Source organism: Schistocerca piceifrons, chromosome 3, assembly GCF_021461385.2.
Source record: "Schistocerca piceifrons isolate TAMUIC-IGC-003096 chromosome 3, iqSchPice1.1, whole genome shotgun sequence".
NCBI lineage: Eukaryota > Metazoa > Arthropoda > Insecta > Orthoptera > Acrididae > Schistocerca > Schistocerca piceifrons.
The window spans coordinates 809,528,131-809,552,672 of NC_060140.1; the positions used below are offsets into that span (position 1 = coordinate 809,528,131).

Genomic DNA, 24,542 nt, shown 5'->3' on the forward strand with positions numbered 1-24,542 from the left:
TCTCTAAAGTGAGACGACTGGTGTGCGAGACAACTGATTGATAGCACGTTACTGTATATCACATCAAAGAAAGAACTGAGTTGCTGCTCCGTTTCATTTTCTAATGTCCTTTTTCTTTCTTTATTTTCCAGGTAAGTGCTGTGCCTTGACCAATTGCATGATTGCTGCCAGTCACGTTCTATTGCGGGACTGGAAAATGTGGTAAGTGTTACGCCGATCTTTAAGCAATTACAAACCACGAACAGACAAGCGCTCGGAAATGTGATAGCTCATAATGTCGACTCAGTCATCCTAACAGTGTTCCTGAAAAAAGTGCAAGATGTTAATGAGTTTGTGACGGAGTACTCAGAAAAGACCTGAAAGACATTAAACATGTTAATATACGTCGTATGTCAAACATCCTTCGTATTCTTCCGGATGTGCAACAGCTTCATGGTAATACAATTGGCATTTCGACTACTGTAGTAGACACCCTTCATCAGGGTGACTTCTTAGTGTTTTTCGGTTGGCGATGTACATGAACCATTGCGTTCCTATTCCTACTTTTATAAGTGACTGATATTCCTGGAGTACTGCATGCTGAGATAGCATCCTGATTTCTTATGACATTATGTGAATCAGAATTTTTCAGAGGCAGTTAGCTGTCGTTGCAACTCGTTCTTGACAGTCCTGGTTTCAAACACAAAATTATTTTATGTCGTACAAATTTAGTGGACCGGACAGCCATAGCCATATGGCGATTCTGATTCTTCCGGGAAGTGAAAGACGTTAATTTCGAAGACATAATTTTGATCACCGAAAAATGGGAAAATGCTAACCATACTGAAATAAAACTGTAGAGTTGAGATATGAGGGGGAAGTATGACACTTGTGCCGTTACTTACGCTGGAGTCGATAAAAATAGTGTGAGCTGCCATTAAGTCTTGCCAGAAATCCAACTTATGGATTTCATCCTCGTCGTGCGATGTAATGACCTCAATGTCTGCAGCCGATACCAGGTCTCGGGTCTCAAACTTCACTTGTACTACCAGTTACGTGTAACCAAGGACAGTATAAATACTGATAAACAAAAACATGTCTTCGCATCACAGTATTTATTTCATAAACAACTCACAAAAGACAGTCACAACTGACAAAGGACATGTGTTTGTACCGTTATCAACCTACATTTGATTGGCATTCAGGAGAATTAAAAGTACTGCATGTGTACAAGACCGAGCACATCATCAGTTCACTCTGAAGCGACGCTTGGTGTCCAGCAAAAACGTATCTAACCCTAGATTCCTAAAGCCTCGTAAAATTTAAGATTGCAGTAGGGTATAAAACAGGATATTTCGTACTTAATTTGGTATGTAACATAGCCTTGGAGATCTAATAATTGTAAGTGACTAATGCATAAACTGTAAATTATGACTCCCTCTGAATAAATCTGGATCAGTACAATTTACGATGGTTCACTAGCAGTGCAATATCGCCTCCCCCCCTTTTAGTGTTCAGAGTCAGGTGTCTCCCCCCCCCTTCCCCCCCAACAGTCAGTAAAGACAAATATTTAATAACAGAACTAAGCTGCCTGAAGGCTATCGTTATTTTGATTTACAAAGAGTTTTCCTGTTGCACATTAAATTGTTTGAATGTGTATTGCAACAAGAACCATACTTGAGTGTACAATAATTTCCAACAGCTTGTGTGATATCTTGGCATAATAAAATAAATGCAGTTAAAAGGGATAGAAATGACGTGTAAAGAGCCTCCATCTTGATTCCAAAGTTACGGAGAATTTAATGTTACGATTTACATTTTAGCAATATTAATTCACCTGATGTATTTGAATTACAATATTGCGCACAACCTTCGTTTGTTAATATCTGATATTTTCTTGGAATTAGCCAAATGAGTTGGACCCTCGAGAAACCTGTTACCATATAATGCTTTTTAATTGTTATACATCTTCAGTTTACGATATTAAAATAGGGGATGATGAATCCAACTGGTTTCAACATTCTAAATAAGCATTTCTTACAGTAATCCTAAAATACACTACTGCCCATTAAAATTGCTACACCAAGAAGAAATGCAGATGATAAACGGGTATTCATTGGACAAATACATTATACTAGAACTGACAGCTGATTATATTTTCACGCAATTTGGGTGCATAGATCCTGAGAAATCAGTACCCAAAACAACCCCCTCTGATCGTCATAACGGCCTTGATACGCCGGGGCATTGAGTCAAACAGAGCTTGGATGGCGTGTACAGGTACAGTTGCCCCTGCAGCTTCAACACGATACCACAGTTCATCAAGAGTAGTGACTGGCGTATTGTGACGGGCCACTTGCTCGGCCACCATTGACCAGACGTTTTCAGTTGGTGAGAGATCTGGAGAATGTGCTGGCCAGTGCAGCAGTCCAACATTTTCTGTGTGCAGGAAGGTCCGTACGGGACCTGCAACATGCCGTCGTGCATTATCATGCTGAAATGTAGGGTTTCGCAGGGATCGAATGAAGGGTAGAACCACGGATCGTAACACATCTGAAATGTAACGTCCACTGTTCAAAGCGCCGTCAATTCGAACAAGAGGTGAGCGAGACGTGTAACCAATGGCACGCGCATACCATCACGCCGGGTGATACGCCACTATGGCGATGACGAATACACGCTTCCAATGTGCGTTCACCGCGATGTCGCCAAACACAGATGCGACCATAATGATGCTGTAAACAGAACCCAGATTCATCCGAAAAATGACGTTTTGCCATTCATGCACCCAGGTTCGTCGTTGAGTACACCATCGCAGGCGCTCCTGTTTGATGAAGCGTCAAGGGTAACCGCAGCCATGGTTTCCTAGCTGATAGTCAATGCTGCTGCAAACGTCGTCGAACTGTTCATGCAGATGGTTGTTGTCTTGCAAACGTCACCATTTGTTGACTCACGGATCGAGACGTGGCTGCGCGATCCGTTATAGCCATGCGGATTAGATGCCTGTCATCTCGACTGCTGGTGATACGATGCCGTTGCGATCCAGCACGGCGTTCCGTATTACCCTCCTGAACCCAACGGTTCCATATTGTGCTAACAGTCATTGGATCTCGACCAACGCGTGCAGCAATGTCGCGATACGATAAACCGCAATCGCGATAGGCTACAATCCGACCTTTATCAAAGGCGGAAACGTGATGGTACGCTCCTCCTTACACGATGCATCACAACAACGTTTCACCAGGCAACGCCGGTCAACTGCTGTTTGTGTATGAGAAATCGGTTGGAAACTTTCCTCGTGTCAGCACGTTGTAGGTATCGCCACTGGCGCCAGCCTTGTGTGAATGCTATGAAAAGCTAATGATTTGCATATCACAGCATCTTCTTTGTGTCGGTTAAATTTTGCGTCTGTAGCACTTCATCTTCGTGGCGTAGCAATTTTAATGGCCAGTAGTGTATATTTTCAGAAGGATTGTATGGTGTCTATGGACGTAGCAAGCAGTCAGTCATTTTTCGCTGTATCTACAAGTATGTCGTGCTCTATCTGTCAATATATGTTACGTATAACAAAAAAAGTGTGTGTTACTTAATATAAATTTTGATTTGGTTCAAAGTGCTTTTGTCAGATGTTGCGTTCGACTTTAATTCGTTTATGTCTCACTCTCTCTACTGGTAAAGTGGTACAATTATTCATCACATGCTGATACAAGCCAGGACAGTATTATCGGCTGAGAAATGCATCTCGGACAACAGAAGACATCTGAGTATCAAGAAACAACGAATCATGATACATTTCTAAATTGGCTTGAAAATTCTTTGCTTCCAAGTCCAGGAAAATCATTAGTGATTGCTATAGATAACGTTCCACACCAGTCTATTAGAAGGATAATGCTTGAACTCTCCCCTTTACTACATGGAGTCGTTGTTCAGTGGTTACGTGTCACAAAGCTACTGTTGAAGAAGTGTTAGCAGAAAAGTGACTAGTCCCATTTAAACCAGCTGGCAGTTGACAGCGAGCAGGCTCTACTGCTGCCACTAGCAGTGCACCAATGAAAATCTGGCGTTGTCAGCTGCCTGTGCGTGCCACTTTAAGATGTGTGAGGCGCTGTGCTTGCCGGTTGTTAATTAAGAAGCTGTTCTGAAAGCGAAACGTTCGTCTACTTAAAAAAATTAAATTCAGTCCTCACTAGAATTACGAACAGATTTTTGACGTACTTTGAGATGATGTAGAGATCGAGACCATACGTGAATGCCAAGTTCTCCACAAAATTGTTGTAGGAGACACACGTTACGTTAACCGGGGACCCAGAAACGAGGGAGAGGCTCCGTCCCCGCCGCAGCCGCAGCGGTCCGCAACCCCACGACGACTATCGCAGTCCACTTCACCCCTCCGCCGCCCCACACCGAACCCAGGGTTATTGTGCGGTTCGGCCCCCGGTGGACCCCCCCAGGGAACGTCTCACACCAGACGAGTGTAACCCCTATGTTTGCGTGGTAGAGTAATGGTGGTGTACGCATACATGGAGAACTTGTTTGCGCAGCAATCGCCGATATAGTGTAGCTGAGGCGGAATAAGGGGAACCAGCCCGCATTCGCCGAGGCAGATGGAAAACCGCCTAAAAACCGTCCACAGACTGGCCGGCTCACCGGACCTCGACACAAATCCGCCGGGCGGATTCGTGCCGGGGACCGGCGCTCTTTCCCGCCCGGAAAGCAGTACGTTAGACCGCACGGCCAATCGGGCGGGCAGGAGAGAGATACTTAAAAGCTACACTGTGGTGATAAAACTCGTGGAACACCTCCTGATGTCGTGTCGGACCTCCCTTTTCCCGGCGTAGCGCAGCAACGCGACGTGGAATGGAGGCCACAAGTCGTTGGAAGTCCCGTGCAGAAATAATGAGGCATGCTGCCCCTATAGCCGTCCGTAATTGCGAAAGTGTTGCCGGTGCACGATTTTGTGCCCGAACTCACCTCTCGATTATGTCGCATATACCTCCGATGGGCTTCATGTCGGGCGAACTGGTCGACCAAACCAATCGGTGTAATTGTCCAGAATGATCATCAAACCAATCGCGAACAACTGTGGCCTGGTGACATTGTTGTTTGGGAATATGAACAAGTAGCCGAACATAACAATCTCCAGTCAATGATTGGTTCAATTGGACCAGAGGACCCAGACCATTCCGTGTAAATACACCTCACACCATTTTGGAACCACCAACAGCAGTCACTGTGGCTTGGTGCAACTTGGGTCCATGGTTTCGTGGGTCTGCGCCACACTCCAACTGCACCATCAGGTCTTACCGACTGAAATCGACTCATCTGACCAGGCCATGATTTTCCAGTCTTCTAGGGCACAGTCAATATGTTCACGAGCCCAAGAGAGGCACTGCAAGGGGTTTTGTGATGTTGGCAAAGGCACTCGCGTCGGTCGTCTGCTACTATAGCCCATTAACGCCAAATTTCGCCTCACTGTCCTAACCGATACGTTCTTCGTACGTTCACATTGATTTCTGTGTTTATTTCGCGCAGTGTTGCGTGTCTGTTTGCACTGACAACTGCTCTCGGACGTTTAGTGAAGGCTGTAGGCCACTGCATTGTCGGTGGCGAGAGGTGATGCGTGAAATGTGGTATCCTCGACACAATCATGACATTGCAGATCTCGGAATATTGAATTTCCTAACGGTTTCCGAAATGGAATGTCCCATTCATCTGGTTCCAACAACGATTGTGCGTTCAAAGTGTATTAACTCGCGTCGTGCGCCCATAATCACTTACGTAACCTTTTTACATGAGAGTTCACAACGTCACTGCCCTTTTATACCTTCAGTACGTGATACTACTGTATTTTTACATGTGAAAATTGGTATCCCATGGCTTTTGTCACCTGAGCAAACGGACCGCTGTGATGGTTGTCTACAGACACTACTTATCACTACAACGTTGTATCTTACGACGTTAAATGTCAAGTGCCAGTTAATTTAGTCTAGAGAACTTGTCATTTCGCACGTACGTAATTGACGAGGTGACCTATTAATAAAGACATTGCTCCCATTGATGAAATCTTTTCGGATTATTAGCCGAGTCGTCACGTCATGCTGACGTGACGTTTCGACGAGTTTCCTACACGTCATCTTTAGGCGAAATGTCGGGTTTGTGTCCAGTTCGTTCCTTACAGCACCTGGACCGCAGATTCCGTTGTCATGGGCGTAACAGGGTGCCAATCCCGTGTATCCAGGGTTACGCTATTGACGTATCCGTTGGGCTCTCGGCAAAGTAGTCTGCGGCAAGCCGCTGGAAGGAACGAACTGGACACGAACCAAAATTGCGCCTGAAGACGACGGCAGGAAACTCGCCGAGAAATTGCGACAGCACGACTCCACGGGCGGACTGACAACCCGCGGAGATTTCATCGATGGAATTCACCGAGAAAGCCTACTTTGCCATACCGATCCCATTGTAACAAACAATTTCTTGGCCGCTGCATTGTGCGCATCCTGTCTGTTGTTGTGGCCGCTAGAGCCTGTCTCCAGTATCTAGGGACAGAGGGTTTTGTTAAGTCTGGAGACGATGGGCTGGTGCTCTTCTTATTTTTTCTAAGAGGGTTGTGGTCAAGACATAGTAGGCTGGCTTGAAGGCTAAGACTTTCCATGATGGCCGATGTTTTCTCACACCTGTTGGAAAGAAACTTCTGAAAATCCTCTCAGGAAGGCGAGGAAGAAGCACTTCACATAACAGTGCTGTTAATGAGGGTGGGCCCGGTATTCCTAGAAACTATCTGCACACTAAGTCAGGGCGGAAACGCTCCCTGGGCCCGCAGTGAGGGCTATGGCGCTCTATCCGGCCCGCGTCGCGGTCGCCAGGCAACTGACCAACAACGTAAACACTCTGCTGCCGTAAGAGAGTCACCACCACTGGTCTACATGACGTTCTACGACGTAGACTCTTACTTATTGCACTCATTCCAATGTTAAATCCAGCTTTTCCTTCTTTTACGATGAATGCTCTGTCCTAACGTGTAAATGTGTGATGGTTGCGCTGTTCTTTTAATGTACTATTTTGTAATTGTCATCTACCTTTCACTTGGCAATAATGATAATGGAATGGAGAATTAAAATTATAAACAAAATTATTTTCATGGTTTGTAGTCAGATAGAGGAGAGTTGCAGGAGAAACTACGTAGAGACACCTTATATTACCTATATGCATGTATAAACCTGCCCCCTTATTTAGCACGACAACACATATCATGTACATACACAAAATGGAAAAAAAAATCACAACACCAGTAGGAGTTGTGCGGCATAAACGAAAGTTGGTAGGCGTGTTTCTGAAAGATGACGTCTATTTATATTTCAAACAAGTCGCATAAGAGTAGCGTTAGTAACGCCACTTTGAGGATGCAAATAAGGTTTGCTTTAAGTATACTCTGTAATGGTAGTAGTGACTTGGTATTAGTGAAGAATGCCTTTAAGGCGACAAGACACCATCATCAACATATCGCAGAGTTTCAGTGAGGTCGTGTTATACGGCTACAAGAAGTGGGATATTCCTGCTGCGATACTGCAGAAGGGCTTGCCAGAAATGTAGACGCTGTACGTGATGGCTCGCAGCGGTGTCACGGCAATGTACGGTCGCAAGAAGACCGGGCTCTCGGACGACCACATGGCACTACCGAGAGGGACGACCATCGTTTTCGGCTTATGACTATGTCGTATCGTAATGCATCTGCAGCAGCGATCTGAGCAACGAACTGTTACAAATTGGCTACTTCAAGGGCAGCTCCGAGCCAGAAACCCTGTACTGCGCATGCCACTGACGCCAAACCACCGTCATTTGCGACTTCCGTGGTGTCAAGCGAGCGCTCACTGGACGGCAAGGTGGAGGCCTGTTACGTTTTCTGATCAAAGTTGGTTCTGCCTCGGTGTCAGTGGTGGCCGTGTGTTGATTAGGGGGAGGCCAGTTGGGGGCCTGCGATCAACCTGTCTACCTGCTAGACACGCTGGACCTACACCTGGAGTTGTGGTCTGGGGTGCCGTTTCGTATGACAGCAGGAGCGCTCTCATGGTTATCTCACGCAGCCTGAATGCAAATTTGTACGTCAATCTGGCACGGCCGGCTGGTGTAGCCGAGCGGTTCTAGGCGCTTCAGTCTGGCACCGCGCGACGGCTACTGTCGCAGGTTCGAATCCTGCCTCGGGCATGGATGTGTGGGGTGTCCTTAGGTTACTTGACTTCCGGAAAGCGTTTGACTCGGTGCCCCACTGCAGACTCCTAACTAAGGTACGAGCATATGGGATTGGTTCCCAAATTTGTGAGTGGCTCGAAGACTTCTTAAGTAATTGAACCCAGTATGTTGTTCTCGATGGTGATTGTTCATCGGAGGTGAGGGTATCATCTGGAATGCCCCAGAGAAGTGTGGTAGGTCCGCTGTTGTTTTCTATCTACATAAATTATCTTTTGGATAGGGTGGATAGCAATGTGCGGCCGTTTGCTGATGATGCTGTGGTGTACGGGAATGTGTCGTCGTTGAGTGACTGTAGGAGGATACAAGATGACTTGAACAGGATTTGTGATTGGGTAAAGAATGGCAGCTAACCCTAAATATAGATAAATGCAAATTAATGCAGATGAATAGGAAAAAGAATCCCGTAATGTTTGAATACTCCTTGAGTAGTGTAGCGCTTGACACGGTCACGCCGATTAAATATTTGGGCGTAACACTGCAGAGCGATATGAAGTGGGACAAGCATGTAATAGCAGTTGTGGCAGTCTTCAGTTAATTGGTAGAATTTTGGGAAGATTTGGTTCATCTGTAAAGGAGACTGCTCATAAAACACTAATACGACCTATTCTTGAGTACTGCTCGAGCGTTTTGGATCCTATCAGGTCGGATTGAGGGAGGACATAGAAGCAATTCAGAGGCGGGCTGCTAGATTTGTTACTGGTGGGTTTGATCATCACGAGAGTGTTACGGAAATGCTTCAGGAACTCGGGTGGGAGTCTCTAGAGGAAAGGAGGCGCTCTTTTCGTGAATCGCTACTGAGTAAATTTAGAGAACCAGCATTTGAGGCTGACTGCAGTACAATTTTACTGCCACCAACTTATATTTCGCGGAAAGACCACAAAGATAAGAGAGATTAGGGCTCGTACAGAGGCATATAGGCAGTCATCTTTCCCTCGTTCTGTTTGAGAGTGGAACAGGGAGAGATGATGCTAGTTGTGGTACGAGATACCCTCCGCTACGCATCGTATGGTGGATTGCGGAGTATATATGTAGATGTAGTTGGGTTTAAGTAGTTCTAAGTTCTAGGGGACTGATGACCGTAGACGTTAAGTCCCATAGTGCTCAGAGCCATTTCGACCATTTGAACCTACTCGATCACCAGATCTGTCTCCGATCGAGCACATATGGGACATCGTCGGATGACAACTCAATCGTCATGCTCAACCAGGATTAGCCGTTCCCGTACTGCAACACTCATGGACCTCCATCGCACAAACTTACGTCCGATATCGATGCACCACGATGTATGCACGTTTGCAAGCTTGCATTAAACATCCTGGCGCTTACACTGTTTATTAACGTACCGCATTTCACATTTGCAATGGTTGATCTCGCGCTAACGTTAACTTGTTACCTTGCAATCTTAATCAAATATCTTACCGAGACATCTGAATTCCCGAAATTTAATTACTCTACATTAAGAATTTTTTAATGGTGCTATTTTCTCCGTCAGCGTATTCAATTACTCGTACTTGTACTACACGCTGATCCACGGGTATGGCCCATATTTCATTTTATATTAAAGTCTAGTTCGCCAAGAACAGGAGAAACAAATTATAAATTCCTTATATTTAATTTGGTTTCCTTGTTTTAAATTCCAGTTTCTGAAGAAACGGGCAAAATCAAAAATTTTGTAATTGCGCCCGATAAACTGGAGCAAGTTGATGACTTCCCACTGAGAAAATTTTGCCTTTTATTTCTTATTCGAGAACCTCCAGCCCTCTTCACCACCAGTACACCACACCTCAGCTCTTGTACCTGCTGTTCATGTTGCCAAGTTCGGACGAAGAAATTAATGGACCCCATCTGGGGAAATATTTCACTAGGGTCAGTTTACAGAACCCCCTTGGCTTTGCCTGTTTAGCTGAAACAATTGTCTTTAGCTGATTTAATTAGTAACTGCGCTCTTTATCACAACAAGAACTGGCCGGGACAAGCTGATTTAAATGCGCTCACTTCCGCACGCTTATTGCTGATTGGCTACTGTGGTATGGATATAGTTCCACATCGGTTGATTTCTGACATACAGTTATCCGGAAAATTTGCCTCGATTCGATGTCCCCTACCCCACACTGAGTTGTAATGTTTTTTCCTCCATTCTCTATGTACAAAATGACCCAAATAAAACTGGTGCGGAAAATATTTCATGAACCTTAAGATAGGCAACCCACCTTACATCATCCATCCTGTGGTGCGGTTGTCGTCGGCTGGGTTGTCTGTCTTAAGGTGCATAAAACAATTTCCGCGCCTGTTTTATTTGGCCCACTGTGTACACTGACCAGCCAGTACATCATGACAGCCGACCTACTATTGATATAAACCTGTCCAGGCAATAACAGCGTTACTTGGTGACGAATGACTGCTAGTCAGACGCACGCACGGTGCATGTAGTATCGGTGAGCGTGCTATCCATGTGCAGAATGGGGAAGGTGCGCGGTCTATCCGAGTTTCATTGAGGGCAGACTTTGGTGACCCGGAGGCTCGGCACGAGCATTTCGGAAATTGCAGACTTGCTGGGTGTTCCAGTGAGTGTCTTCAACATGGGGCGAAATCAAGGTAAAAATACTTACAGACTCGTGGGGTTGGGCGACCATCCCTAATTACAGATGTTGGACGTCGTAGACTGGGCTGACTGGTAAAATGGACAGGCGATGAACTGTGGCGGAACTAACATCAGACTTCAACGCTGGCCGTAGTACAAATATGTCTCAACACAGAGTGCACTGAAGACTCCTAACGGTGACCCTTTGCAGCCAAATAGCACATCGGCAACTAAGACTCAAATGAGCATGTGACCACTGGCACTGGACGTTGGTGCAGGGGCATAGCGTTCCATGGTCTGATGAATCCCCCTACCTTCTTCATCATGCCGATATGAGGGCGTGGATCTATCGTCTTCCAGGGGAACAACTCCTCGACACCTGTACTGCAGGACGGAGACAAGCTGGCGGCGGCCCCAGTACACTCCACAGGAAACATTGATGCCCACGTCAATTTTCCCCGAAGGCGCCATGACGGCCAGTGAGTATCGCACGCTGGTTGCAGACCACGTACACCCCTTCATTACGATAATGTTTCCCGACGGCGGTGGCATTTTTCAGCAAGATAATGCCCCTGTCACAAGGCTAGGAGTGTGATGGAGTGGTTGGGGAACACTGTGGCGAGTTCGTTGGCCGGCCGGAGTGGCCGTGCGGTTCTAGGCGCTACAGTCTGGAGCCGAGCGACCGCTACAGTCGCAGGTTCGAATCCTACCTCGGGCATGGATGTGTGTGATGTCCTTAGGTTAGTTAGGTTTAATTACACTCCTGGAAATTGAAATAAGAACACTGTGAATTCATTGTCCCAGGAAGGGGAAACTTTATTGACACATTCCTGGGGTCAGATACATCACATGATCACACTGACAGAACCACAGGCACATAGACACAGGCAACAGAGCATGCACAATGTCGGCACTAGTACAGGGTATATCCACCTTTCGCAGCAATGCAGGCTGCTATTCTCCCATGGAGACGATCGTAGAGATGCTGGATGTAGTCCTGTGGAACGGCTTGCCATGCCATTTCCACCTGGCGCCTCAGTTGGACCAGCGTTCGTGCTGGACGTGCAGACCGCGTGAGACGACGCTTCATCCAGTCCCAAACATGCTCAATGGGGGACAGATCCGGAGATCTTGTTGGCCACGGTAGTTGACTTACACCTTCTAGAGCACGTTGGGTGGCACGGGATACATGCGGACGTGCATTGTCCTGTTGGAACAGCAAGTTCCTTTGCCGGTCTAGGAATGGTAGAACGATGGGTTCGATGACGGTTTGGATGTACCGTGCACTATTCAGTGTCCCCTCGACGATCACCAGTGGTGTACGGCCAGTGTAGGAGATCGCTCCCCACACCATGATGCCGGGTGCTGGCCATGTGTGCCTCGGTCGTATACAGTCCTGATTGTGGCGCTCACCTGCACGGCGCCAAACACGCATACGACCATCATTGGCACCAAGGCAGAAGCGACTCTCATCGCTGAAGACGACACGTCTCCATTCGTCCCTCCATTCACGCCTGTCGCGACACCACTGGAGGCGGGCTGCACGATGTTGGGGCGTGAGCGGAAGACGGCCTAACGGTGTGTGGGACCGTAGCCCAGCTTCATGGAGACGGTTGCGAATGGTCCTCGCCGATACCCCAGGAGCAACAGTGTCCCTAATTTGCTGGGAAGTGGCGGTGCGGTCCCCTACGGCACTGCGTAGGATCCTACCGTCTTGGCGTGCATCCGTGCGTCGCTGCGGTCCGGTCCCAGGTCGACGGGCACGTGCACCTTCCGCCGACCACTAGCGACAACATCGATGTACTGTGGAGACCTCACGCCCCACGTGTTGAGCAATTCGGCGGTACGTCCACCCGGCCTCCCGCATGCCCACTATACGCCCTCGCTCAAAGTCCGTCAACTGCACATACGGTTCACGTCCACGCTGTCGCGGCATGCTACCAGTGTTAAAGACTGCGATGGAGCTCCGTATGCCACGGCAAACTGGCTGACACTGACGGCGGCGGTGCACAAATGCTGCGCAGCTAGCGCCATTCGACGGCCAACACCGCGGTTCCTGGTGTGTCCGCTGTGCCGTGCGTGTGATCATTGCTTGTACAGCCCTCTCGCAGTGTCCGGAGCAAGTATGGTGGGTCTGACACACCGGTGTCAATGTGTTCTTTTTTCCATTTCCAGGAGTGTAGTTCTTAGTTCTAGGGGACTGATGACCTCAGATGTTAAGTCCCTTAGAGCTCAGACCTATTTGAAATTGAGTACCAGTTGGTGTGATGGCTCCCCAACTCGTCGGACCTGAACCCGATCGAACACATCTCGGATGTGATTGAATGTGGCGTCAGACTTGTATGTGCGGTCTATCAAGGCCTCGTTGCTCCACTGCTAGGGCGCGTTGCGGCTGTTATCCGTGCGAGGGTGGAAGTACGGCAGTTAGGTACGTGGTCTTAATGTTGTGGCTGATCAGTGTATAGTGGTCCGCCCCCGGTAGCTGAGGGGTCAGCGCGACAGACTGTCAATCCTAAGTGTCCGGGTTCGATCCCCGGCTGGGTCGGAGATTTTCTCCGCTCAGGGACTGGGTGTTGTGTTGTCCTAATAATCATCATTTCATCCCTGTCGACGGGCAAGTCGCCGAAGTTGCGTCAAATCGAAAGATTTGCACCAGGCCAGCGGTCTACCCGACGGGAGGCCCTCGTCACACGACATTATTAGTGTATAGTGAATTGTAAGGGTCCTGTCGCCATTCTCTCAGCTACACTCAATGCTACTTTGGTGCGTGGCGCTTTGCGACATGGCGCACAGCTGGGCCGCAGTATCGAGCGCTGGTCCCGCAACGCCGATGCCGTCGTCCTCCCAAAACACGTCCCGTGCCTTCCCTGAGCGAGGCGCGGCGCGGAGCGCATGCAGATCCCGCCATCCACCGCCGGAATGCAGAGAGAAGGGCGGATCGCGGATCAAAGGCCGCCATCTCGTCCCGCGGTCCAGTACGTGACGTGACGCCAGTCGCTGACGTTTCGCTGGCGCGCCACCGAACTGTGCACGGCCCGCTCTGGCGCGCTGCCCAATCCCGGAGCCAGCGGCGTTCTGGGGAGAGTCGCGAGTGCCACCGTCATCGCAACAGTTTCAGTTTCAACATGTGACCTCGTCATTCTCCTCATTCCCCCCCCCCCCCTCTCTCTCTCTCTCTCTCTCTCTCTCTCTCTCTCTCTCTCTCTCTCTCCCTCTCTCCACCACTGCTTCATTCTCGCTGTCCATACCCCCTCGCTTGTCCCGCCATCGCTGTCTGGCAGCCCCTCCCTTCAGTGAAAGATTACCTCCGGAACCTAGACGTCAGATTGTAGAGCACATTGCGTCAGAAACAACAGCAGCTGAACTCCCTGCGAGCAGGCCGAGGTGCTCCTTAGTCAAGCACTGAGTGAGGTGGCGCAAAGAACTCGTACTCCATAACATTGAAGTTTTAATTCCTATAATAAAACAGTCCCATTTCTTTATTCGTTGTGACCCTAATCTAGATCTCTAATGACCTCTAGGCAATGGAGACATGGAAATTGAACTATTAATTGAAGACATAAAGCCAGCGACGGCGACACTGGGCCTTCTTCCTCCGCCAGTTCCGCTGCAGGGAAACCAAAATGACATGCAGAGAAGCCACGATCCGCCCCCACTGAGATCCCACTCCAGATGTATTACGACTACCGATTCTTAAATTTTTTAATTAAATAGTCAGTTTTCGTCAATTACCTTACACTTACGGTTTCTGTAATTCTTTGTCATGCTGGAAGATTTCGTTTTTAGATTTGATTGTTTTCTTAACTTTTTATACTGGCTTTTACACAATTGCGTGTTTTACTTCGCCAGACAACTTCACATTATTAGTATTTGCACTTCTTATGTAGGTTTTAAGTGTGGATCTAATTCCACGTATAGTATGTCAGTACATGTTTTATTGTCAGAAGCTCGTTTCGGCGTGTAAATTAACTTTAATTAATAGCTATGCATATTGCACTGTGAGCATTACATTTGAAATACTGGTTAATCATATACGTTAGCTATAGTGTTCTCTACTGGCCTCAATTCTTTGTATAAACGCCAGACGCATTCTGATCATCACCAGCACTTACTCTGTATCTACATGTTTAGTTTGACATTGATACTACATCAGAATAATTTATGGTATATATGGCTGGTATAAATGGCTGTTAATCGTGTAAACACTTTCTATCCTTCTTGTGTAGCATCAGGCGTTTTATAGATTTAGCGCCAGCAAACTGAACTTTGTTGGTTACACACCGTCTTTGTAACAGATCTGAAGATCTTAGTAGCCGATACCAGTAATACAGTCGTGTAAAAGTATGTGTAATCAATAAATAAAATAAAGTGGAAATTGAACTCCCATAGTTATTCCTTCCAACTTCCCTTTCTGTCGGTGGCTTTCGTACAGTGAAACGTTCTGCATTGCTTCTGTATCCGACAACGACGTTTATGATGCAGCATAAAGTTTTTAAGTTTCGTTCCCCGTGGTATTGAGCTTTAACTAATTTTCCACTGCACGAATAAGTATATATCAAAACTCATGTGCCATGCACATTTGTCTCAGCGACACAGTCTAAAATCTAATATGTGCGGAATATGCGGAATTTACGGGAAAAACAGCTGAACTACGAGGGTTGCCAAGAAAGTAATGTACTGCATTTTTTTCTTCAACAATTCTTTATTCAACATAAAGAGAATTACACACACAAAAGAATGGTGTTTTATGTCCACACCATTTTTTACCCTGTAATCTCCATTCCATTCTATGGCCTTTCTCCAGCACTAAACAAGGGCGTGTATGCCCTTTCGGTAGCAATCCCTGTCCTGGTGGCGGAGCCAGTGCTTCACTATGTGAATCACCTCCTCATAGGCCTCAAAATGTCTTCCACGAATGGCATCCTTTAATGGCCCAAACAAGTGGAAGTACAAGGGTGTTAGATCAGGTGTGACAGCCGTGGATGGTCTCCCCGAGCGCTGCAAATCGTGGAGCTCCGCCGAACCGCTTTCTGATGATTTCACTCTCCGTGCCCAGCGACTAACTATACTTCTGTCGACAGCAGATACTCCGTAGGCTTTGCACAAGCGTTTGTGAATATTCCCCACAGGTTCTTTCTCTGCAGTGAGAAATCCAAAGTCGGCACGTTGCTTGTAACGTCCATCCCCCACAGACGCCATTTTGAAACTGTCCTGCAGCTACACTATCTGTCGGAAGTGACGGAAACTTGGTGTGCTCTCTCAGAGACTTCAAATAATACGTACGTAACGTTTCGCGTTCGTAGCATTGTTTTCGGCTGAGAAAAAAATGCGGCGCATTACTTTCTGGGAAACCCTCGTATATAAAGCCGAAACAACAATCGTCAAAAAAGCAAGAAATAAACTGAAATAAAGGCACCATTTCAACCAGACTTGTTCTCGTACCGACTACATAATCCGTAAATGTTCTATTTCAAATTGTGTCCGTTGATGACAGTTATATCGCACCTACATTTCGTATTAATTCATAATTTTTAAACGATACGTGCACCTAATGTTCCCTATTGTAAGGTAAAGACATCCATTCCGAGGAATAATGGAAATCCAGATAAGTGCAGGTACCGTTGTAACCGTTGTCGCGTGACTAATTTTGCACAATGACGGTCGAAAGGAAAATTGACAAAAAAAGGAAAAAATAAGAAATAGTGGAATTCAGAGTAAATAAACTGAGTCGGCCATAATTTTAGATTTAAAATTACTTAAGAACGGTCGCCAGCTCACTGCTTGAGCAAAAATTACTCTATTATTATTAATTGTCTATAAAATGTAATTGCGAACTAATCATTGAATTGTAATCTGGTGAGAACACAACCAAAGAGACAGAATCGAGCTCAGACGTAAAAATTGGGACAAGTTTTATCCTTACTAGTAGTCTGTGCTCCGTTTTCTACAAATACAAAGAAAATCAGAGTCCACTGACTGACTAGAAATTTGTTCCAGTTCACACTCCAGGTAACACAATACTGTTCCGTGCACAAAGCCACGTCTGCGTTCTTTACACGCAGTTTACTTGCAATTAGTTATACTACACTCACTGGAAGAGAGCAAAATTTGTCACTGTTCATTACATTCTAACTTTGTCCACTTACGAAACCAGTTATCACACACTTCAGTAATCTCAGTATATTCCTAACCTTTCCATGCATACATTGCTCTACTTTTCACGCCCCATTCCTCTATGCTAAAATTACGGCTGCAACAATGATTCTTGTTCTCTCGTTCCACATTACAGTAAACCGAATACACATATTTACTGTATGAAACAATGAGCAAACCTTAAAATTCAATTTATTACAGTTTCGAATTGTATTAGATTTCCCTTCTTAGGCTTTTTTATAAAAAAGTATTCTTTGTTAAAATACCAGTTGGAGTTAGGAGATGGCATAAAAATTAGTCAGGAAGATGTCGGTATCTATGTTATACAGCTTGCCGTATTGACTGTTTCTTGGCCCTAGAGAGGACTGTTGTTCTATTCCAAATTTCAGTAAATGTGAAATACGCTATACAAGAGCATTCAAATAAAAGAATGAAAACTCAAGCTACGTCTACATGACTCTCCTTCAGTTCACACTCCAGTGCTAAGCGGAATGTTCATAAAAACACTTTGACTGTTTCTCTGCCGGTCCACTCTCGAAAAAACGATCTCACAAACCTTACCGTGCGAGCTCAAATTTCTCTTATTCTATTACGATGGTCGTTCTTCCCTATGTAGGTTGTGTCAAACTATTTTCGCGTTCAGAGGAGAAAGTCGGTGATTCAAATTTCGTGAAAAGATCTCAACCCACGGAAAAATGTCTCTGCTGTACCAACACAAGTATCGTGTCGGTGACACTCTCTTCCCCTTTTTCGCAATAAAACAAAACGGGCTGCCCTTCTCTGAACGTTTTCGACGCCTTCCGTCAATACTAAGGATCCTATACCACGCAGCAGTTCCCTAGCCGAGGAAAGACAAGCGTAATTTAAGTATTTTCTGCAGCTAGATTTGTTGTATCTTTCAATTGTTCTGCCAATAAAATGCAGTCTTCGGTCCGTCTTCCCCACTACAATTTCTGTCTGTTCGTTTCAATTTAATTTCTTCGTAATTGTAATACTTGGGTATGTACTTGAAGTGACTTCCCATATAACAGATGCTTAACGGTTTCCTTTTATTACTTAGAAGACCTTTACACTTTTCATTGCTAAGGGATCAAATGCTACATTTCGCAACATGCAGATAGCTTGTCTAAATCGTTTTGTATTTGGTTTTGCTTTTGCTATTACTATTCACAACAGTAAACGACGGCATGATCTGGACGCAATAAGAAAAGGGCTGCTCATATTGTCTCAGAAATCGTTTACATGCAGTCTGTGAACAGCAGAAGCCCCATGACACTTCCATGAGGGACCACAGATATCAGCCGGCCGCGGTGGTCTTGCGGTTCTAGGCGCTGCAGTCCGGAACCGCGGGACTGCTACGGTCGCAGGTTCGAATCCTGCCTCGGGCATGGATGTGTGTGATGTCCTTAGGTTAGTTAGGTTTAAGTAGTTCTAAGTTCTAGGGGACTGATGACCTAAGATGTTAAGTCCCATAGTGCTCAGAGCCATTTGAACCACAGATATCACTTCCGTTCCTCTCGATGGTTTCCTGCCAATTACTAGGAACTGTGAGCTATGTGAAGGGAAACAGTTTTTGATGTTTCTGAGCAGCAGTCAAACAATAATTTTTAAATGAACACACCGACATTTGACTGTACTGTTGTTTATTTAAAGATCACCCAGGTTTTGGTCTTTAATGCCATGGGATTTCACTATCATTACGACTCAAGGATGTGTGTTCATCTTTCATATGCACCAAAATAAACCTGTTTCTGCTAAATATGACGTGCTCCCACTATTATTTACTGATCTTTTTACACCTGGCATTTCGTGGGCGCCAATAATTTTCTTAATTTATGGGCAATTTTGAGCTTCAGGTCCTGCAGTACACTGCTGGCCACCGTAAATGCAACACCAAGAAAGACAAGAGGTAGCACAACAAAATTTATTTTGTAGATAACATATTGACCAAGTATCAAATGATTACGTTTACAGACGTCTGTGACATGTGGTTCCTGCCAGAATCAGTAACCAGAGTAGCCGCCATTGTTGGAGATCACCGCTGCCACACGTCTCGTCATTGAGTCAAAGAGACGTTAGATGTGTTCCTGGGGTACAGCAGCCCAAGCAGCTTCCACACGTTGCCAAAGATCATCTGGTGTGGCAGCTGGGGATGTAATCTGGGTCACTCGTTGAGCAACCATGGACCACATGTTTTCTATCGGCGAAAGATCAGGAGAGCGAGCTGGCCAGGGAAGCACTTCAATCTGGTTATTGACGAAGAACCTTTGGACAATGCGTGCCACGTGTCGTCGCGCATTATCCTGTTGAAATATGGCTGTGGCCGAGCCCTGAAGGTAACTGGCTCCAGCACCTCGGATATGTAGCGCCGGCTATTTAAAGTACCGGCAATGCATACTAGAGGCGTGCGAGAGTAATATCCAATACCGCCCCATACCATAATACCCGGTGCAAGACCAGTGTGGCGGTGCATAATGCAGCTGTCCAGCGTCCTCTCTCCACGGTGTCTCCACACTCGAATCCGACCATCGTGGTGCTGCAGACAGAAGCGTGCCTCGTCAGTAAAGACAATGTCATTCCATTCTGCCGTCCACATCCGTCTGTCATCACACCATTGGCGACGGAGACGTCTGTGGTTCTGCGTCAATGGTAGACGAAGCAATGGACGTCTTGTGGACAGACCACTCTGCTGTAAACGGCGTCGAATGGTACGCGCAGACGCTGGATGATGCGTTACAGACGCAATGTGCTGTGCTATGGTTCGGGATGTCACTGAGCGATCCGTCACTGCCATGCGCACAATTTGCCTATCAGCACGTGCAGTGGTGCACCGAGGTGAATGCGATCGACCACGTCGGTCCGTCGTACCCTCCTGCATCCAACGGTCACATATCCGCATTACAGTTGTTTGGTTTCGTCCAACACGACTAGCGATTTCTCTGTATGATAATCCACAATCTCGGTAAGCCTTCCTCTGTCGAACTCGGATACTTGATCAAATGATGTTCGCTGTTGTCAACGAGGCATAACTGATCGTCTTGTGAAACAACCACAAGGTAAACACACGTGCCGAACGTACACTCGTCGAAATCGCCAAGCCTTAAATGGCGCTATGAGGTGGTGCCACAGGCGCGCGTGATGTGCGTCTGCGCTGAAATTCTAATCAGTTGCATATCTCATCGCTGCAAATCCATGGTGTAAATTTCACTTGATTCGGATGCTTCCTTCAGGGTGTTGCATTTACGGTGGCCAGCAGTGTAAATGTTAATGATTCGCCATAAAACGCCGAAAATAGCGTAGAGGGCCGAAACCTGGGGCGTAACTAAATAATCAACAATACAATCAAAAGGTGTGTGTTCATTCAAATGAGAGGAAATCAAGAGTCCTTTCTCAGAAATACGACAGTGTTCTGTAGGCACGCAATTTGATGAGAGGTCGCTTTTAAGGTACGGCGTCAAAACCCTTCTGGAAACCTAAGAATATGGAATCAATTCGAATTCCTCAGTCGATTTCAATCATTACTGCGTGTGAATAGTCACTCATTTCTGTTTAGGGGGAACGATGGTTTATGAATCCGTATCAACCGATCGTTGTCTTCGAGGAATTGAGATGAAAGGAACGTAAAGGAATCGGGATGAGAGAGAGAGATAAGATGGAAATAACGACTTCCAGCCGCATAGGGCATTGTGGCAGTTCAACGGCGAAAGTTGAAAATTTGCTCCGGACCGGGGCTCGAACCCGGTTGCTCCGCTTCTCTACAACTGTACCCGTAACCGCCCCGGCTATCCGGACACGCTTCCCGTCTGACCCAAATTCCCAACTTCCCGCTCGCCACACGACAGACGAACCCCGCCCATTAATCACCTACTTGCAGATTTCTGATTGTCGTAGGAGTTCCGACGTTGGTCGTGCATTCGCGCTGAAACGTCGCGACATTCGTCGCGCCCGTAGAATTGCACAGAGGATTTCCGTAAGAGCGTGCAAAAATTTAACAGGGCAGATACTTTTTTATTTACATTAGTTACAGTTAACTGCAAATACCACCATTCTCACAATGAACGTACCGTTAGTACTGTGTCTTACTAAATGTCCTGAAACTGATAGCCACTAGCCTCAGTGCAGGCATGACATCGGCGAACAAGATTCTAACGCACCCTGACAAATATCCCTGCTGTGTTCCGATTCACCTCACAGACTGCTACAATTCTGGCAACGGGTCCCATCTCCGTATCCACTGGGGCCTCACAAACAACAGGCTTCGGATACCCCCTTGGGATATAATCAGGAGAATTCAGGTCAGGTGACCTTGCAGGCCATAGAGTAGGACCTCCTCCTTCCAGTCCAACGATCAGGAAGTACAGCAGAGAGATGGTTTCGGACATCCACACTGAAGTTAGGCGGTGCACCGTTCCGTTGTTGATTCATAGCACGTTCTGTCACGGGACAATGTAAATACGATACAAGACAGCCACCTTATGGACAAGTAAAGTAAAAAAAAAACCTGCATCATGACTTCCTAGTGATCAGGCTCGGCCTCTTCGGTACTTTACCGGAAACAAAGAACGTACATGTAAATAAACAGTATAGCACGTGTAAACTTGTACGCTTGTGAGTTAAAAATAAGCTGGAAAACAGTAATACTAGGCAAAGCGGTAGACAAGTTTACTTCCATACCTCTTTAAGCTGGCTTGTCCGACCCCAGGCTTCCTATCTCAAACTGTTCAGCGGGACATTCTCTATGGGCTGTTACATTTTTTCACGCTCTTACAGAAACACCCTGTAGATATGAGTTGTGTCTGTACTGTCGTACATTTCCGACAGAACAGAAAACACTCGCACCTCAATATCGTAATGTTAGAATACAGTAAATGTTCCAAAATCTTACTGCAAATTGATGACATTGATATGGGCCTGTAGTTCAGGACATTACTCCTATTTCCTTCAAAATGTTCAGATGTGTGTGAAATCTTATGGGACTTAACTGCTATGGTCATCAGTCCCTAAGCTTACACACTACTTAACCTAAATTATCCTAAGGACAAACACACACACATCCGTGCCCGAGGGAGGACTCGAACCTCCGCCGGGACCAGCCGACTCCTATTTCTTTCCTGGTGTTATGGTGTAACCTGTGAAGCTTTCCAGTGCTCAGGATCTTTCGTCGACGGAGCTGTTATGAATGATAGTTAAATATGGAGCTATTACATCAACATACTTCGAAAGCAACCTAATTGGTGTACTCTATGGACCAAGACTTGCCTTTATTAAGGTGAGGTTTACGGTCTTTGGCCCGAAAAAAACATGATCTTTGAGAATTTTTTTCTCGGGCTGTGTTACAGATATCAATGTCAAATTTGGTCAAAATGTTTATTGATATTTCCTCTACAAAATGGATTTTTTTTGACCGGAAATGTCGAAGAGCAAAGGCGGAAGTGCCGTCGCAACGATACAAAATTCCGATGTAGACCTCTACGCGCGGTATGTCACAGGTTAGCCGGCTCGACTGAAATCAAAATTGAGATGACGTTAGCGAAGTGTATAAGATTCTTTAGGAGTTGTACCTCAGCTTATGTTATTTGGACCATAGGAAACAAAACGGCGGCCATTTGAAAAAATAGTGTTTTTTCAGCGATTTTTCGGCTTCGTCGGACGAGTAAAAATACTTATTGTTGATGGAACGGAATAAAAGTGGTACAACTCGTAGACAATTTAGTTAGCTTCGTCGGAAACAAAGAATCATGCCAATCGGTTCAGTTACCATATTGCGCGTTAAAAATGGTCATTTAGAGAAAAACGCGTTTGAAGTTGTGACTACATATAAAAGCAATATTGTGCAACGTACGTTCAATCTGCTATTCCGGGTCCATAAACTAGTCCTTACTCTTCCTTGTAGAGGGCGTTCTGCCCGATCTGGGCCATCCTGTGCTGCTTCACAGCCGCTCGTATGGTCGGCCGGTGACAAGAGGTTTTCGGCCGCTTGAATCCGGTAGTCGTCCGAATGCTTGGCGAACTGCGTCGAACAAACTCCCATGGTGACATTCATCGTTGTAATGGTCTTCAGAATTGCTGAATACCCTTCGTTGAAACTGATCACTGCCAGGAAAGTCGCAATCTCCACAGTCTTCGCACCAGAATGCTAAAGCTTCCAAACACATGCGTTCAAACTTTCTTTTGAATTTTGTGTGTTTCCTCCAAAGCACCGGTACAATAACTCGTCCTCCGAAAGAAAAAAACTTGTGCGTGAAAAAGGCCGATTTCAGGCAGGTGCATTTTTTTGTTCAACCGCGAATAACAAACATTTCCGTTCCGTATTCCAAAAAACCGTTTCAGGGGTGGATTCTAAACACTTTTATGAATCCAAAAGTGCAATTTTTAAAAAATCGATTTTTTTAAACCAAAGATAGTAAACCTCTCCTTAAGTGATTTGAGTTGCATTACTACGCCGAGGGTATCTATTCGTAAGTCTGTCATGTTGGCAGCAGTTATCCATTCAAATCCTGAAATATTTACTTGGTCTTCTTTAATGAAGGAATCGCGAAAAATTATATTTAGTAACTCGACCTACGACCTTGCCGCAGTGATAACACAGGTTCCCGTCAGATCACCGAAGTTAAGCGCTGTCGGGCTTGGCTAGCACTTGGATGGGTCACCGTCCGAGTCAGCCGAGTGCTGTTGGGTTGCGGGCTGCACGGACGCCCCTTTGAGGCCAATTCAGGAGCTACTTGATTGTGATGTAGCGGCACCAGTCACGAAAACTGACAACGGATGGGGGAGCGTAGTGCTGACCACATGCCCCTCCGTACCCGCATCCGGTGACGCCTAAGGTGAGGAAGACACGGCGGCCGGTCGGTGCTTTGGGCCTTCAAGGTCTATTCGGACGGTGTTTGCTTTTTAAGGTTAGTAACTTTGCTTTAGTGGCACCTGTCGTCGGCAACGTTACCACCACTATCGCGCTCTGAAGGCCTTGATTGGACACTACTGGCCATTAAAATTGCTACACCACGAAGATGACGTGCTACAGACGCGAAATTTAACCGACAGGAAGATGATGCTGTAATATGCAAATGATTAGCTTTTCAGAGCATTCACACTAGCTTGGCGCTGGTGGCGACACCTACAACGTGCTGACATGAGGAAAATTTCCAGCCAATTTCTCATACACACAGAGCAGTTGACGGGCGTTGCCTGGTGAAACGTTGTTGTGATGCCTCGAGTAAGGAGGAGAAATGTGTACCATCACGTTTCCGACTTTGATAAAGGTCGGATTGCAGCCTATCGCGATTGCGGATTATCGTATCGCGACATTGCTGCTCCCGTTGGTCGAGATCCAATGACTGTTAGCATAATATGGAATCGGTGGGTTCAGGAGGGTAACACGGAACGCCGTGTTGGATCCCAACGGCTTCGTATCACTAGCAGTCGAGATTACAGGCATCCTATCCGTATGGCTGTAACGGATCGTGCAGCCACGTCTCGATCCCTGAGTCAACAGATGGAGACGTTTGCAAGACAACAACCATCTGCACGAACATTTCGACGACGTTTGCAGCAGCATGGACTATCAGCTCGGAGACCATGGCTG

At 46.3% G+C, this 24,542-nt stretch overlaps 1 pseudogene; it reads left to right on the forward strand.

Annotated features, from left to right (window-relative positions):
- The first annotated feature begins 23,519 nt into the window (after positions 1-23,519).
- On the forward strand, positions 23,520-23,638 carry LOC124791180 (annotated as a pseudogene).
- Positions 23,639-24,542: the final 904 nt, after the last annotated feature.